Source organism: Bison bison, unplaced genomic scaffold, assembly GCF_000754665.1.
Source record: "Bison bison bison isolate TAMUID 2011002044 unplaced genomic scaffold, Bison_UMD1.0 scf7180017864487, whole genome shotgun sequence".
NCBI lineage: Eukaryota > Metazoa > Chordata > Mammalia > Artiodactyla > Bovidae > Bison > Bison bison.
In genome coordinates, this window is record NW_011495047.1 from 7,585,651 (window position 1) to 7,587,769 (window position 2,119).

The window sequence follows — 2,119 nt, forward strand, 5'->3', positions numbered from 1 at the left end:
CGGGGGGCGGGCCCCCTGCCCTGGCCCTGCCACCCACCGATAACCCCACCCAGGAGGGCAAACTGCTTGCATCATGGAAAAAACGGCGCTGCCACTGCAGTCACAGAGAGCTTCTAGAAGCTGATCTGGAGGGAGACCAGGGTAAAGACAACTTCCCAGGCTGGCCGTGGAGCCTGGGGTGCACCAGAGCATGAAGGGGTGATTCTGGGCCACAGGGGCGGGGCCCTTGAGAACACATGAAGTCAGGACTCCGAATGGCTGCCTCAAATTGCGGCCTGGCCTGCTGCTCCCTGTCACCCCTCCATCACCACCACGGAGCAATCCTGTCCCTGAAATGAATTTCCCCTATACAGAAGGGAAGAAGCAGCACCCAGCTAGCGAGGAAGCCTGGGCCCTGGCCAGGACTCGGTGTGACCTTGGGCCAGTTCCTCCCTCTCTGGGCGTGAGGCTCTGCACATCTGTGTAAGTGGGCTGGGCGGATCGCTAAAGACACCGAAACAAGAGGCTGAAGTAGAGGGTTTTGCCTTCCAACTCCAGCCCCAAGAACATGTGCCCTTTTCTCAGCCCAGGAGATACAAGGTTGGAATCCCACCACAGCATCTGAAGTGCATACTCCCAGCTGCCTCCCAGTCAGAGGCCATAGCTAAGTCTCCCCTCACTCCTCTCGCCAGAGGGGTGAAGGAACATGAGCCTGGGGGTGGTGGGGGTATACAGTGGATTAAGGATAATGCGAGGAGCTGAGGGGAAGAAGGTGAGGCTACAAGTGTGAAAACAGGAAAGAGAATAAAAGAGGCTCCTAGACTCATCTGAGGTTTCTGCTTTCCCCATCCAATGGGCACAGAACTCTCCACTGCTAAAAGGGTTAGGATCAAGCATCATCAGAAAGAGTATAAACCAGAGCAGGGACCTGAAGAAGTCCTTTTCTAAGCCAAGTCTACATTGAAGAAGATGACTAATCAAGAATTCTTGACTTGACACTTCACCCTGGTTGGGAACAGAGGTGGCCAAGACTTTGGGGCCACAAGGACAGGACAGCAGAATGGTCTGGCCTGGGTCATGAGTTGGTAGCTGAGGATAAAAAGATCCAAGCTGGGAATTTCTTGGAAAAGCTCCCTGGGATCCCTGAGGCCCCCCAGGAGGTAGAGAGGGAAACCTCATCGCACCCATCACACCCCAGCCACTGTCTCCAAGGAAAGCTGTCCTGCTTTCTTCTCAGGCATGGGCACACGTACACTCCAACTTCAGACTTGTGGCTTTCCTTATTTCTTGAAGACAACCTTTTTCCCCAGCAGACAAAGACCATTTGTCTCGCCTCTCCCAGACCACAGAGAGAGACCACTGGAAGCTGAGGGGGCTGGGTGCACCCTGGGAAGGGGCAGTGTCAGTGGCTCAGCAAGGAAGCCAGGCCCTAAGTCCAGGAAAGGACCCCCTCCCCGCCAGGTGAGGAAGGAGGCAACACCAGCCAGGCATCGCCAGCGGCCTGGGGAGTGCAAACACTGGCCCTGGCCACCACCGGGGCCACCTGACTCGGGTCTGGGAAACTCGCCTGGAGGAAGACCCCAGGGCCTTTCCTTCTCAGAGGCGGAGCACAGGAGTAGAGGCTACATTCAGCACTGGGGAGAGCCAGGGCGTCCCTAGAGAAATGGGAGGATCCGTACTCCAAACCACAGTGAACAAAAGGCAGGCAGACTCGGGCTGGGCAGAGGGGCGGGGCTCCCGGGAGCTACAGCCAGCCCTCTGCTGGACCGAGAGGGAAGTTCACAAGCACCCAAACCTGCTCCTCAGGAGGGCATGGGGAGGCTGTCGGCTTTCTCTCTCTACCCCCAGAGGAATGCACACCGGCGGGGAGGGGGGTTCCATGAGGCTGCACCCTCTGCATCTCCAGCTCATGCACAGCCAGCAATCGGGACAGCAAGGGTCACAGCCCCCACCACACAGACCCCACAGGTGGGACCTGGCTGGGTTGGAAGGGTCATGGACTATTCATCCTCCCCTGGGAGCAGAGGGGAACAAGGGACACTGCCCTTGACATCTGGGACCCCTGGATACTATTTATCTTCCTGGCTGTGCTCATGACTCCCTCTCCAAATAAAATTTTACTGGAAAAAGCAGAAGAAAA

At 57.0% G+C, this 2,119-nt stretch overlaps 1 protein-coding gene across 7 annotated transcripts in view; it reads right to left on the reverse strand.

Moving 5' to 3' along the window:
• Positions 1-2,119, reverse strand: part of VEGFA (vascular endothelial growth factor A) — a 14,159-nt gene that overhangs the window by 8,465 nt on the left and 3,575 nt on the right. The window lies entirely within an intron of this gene.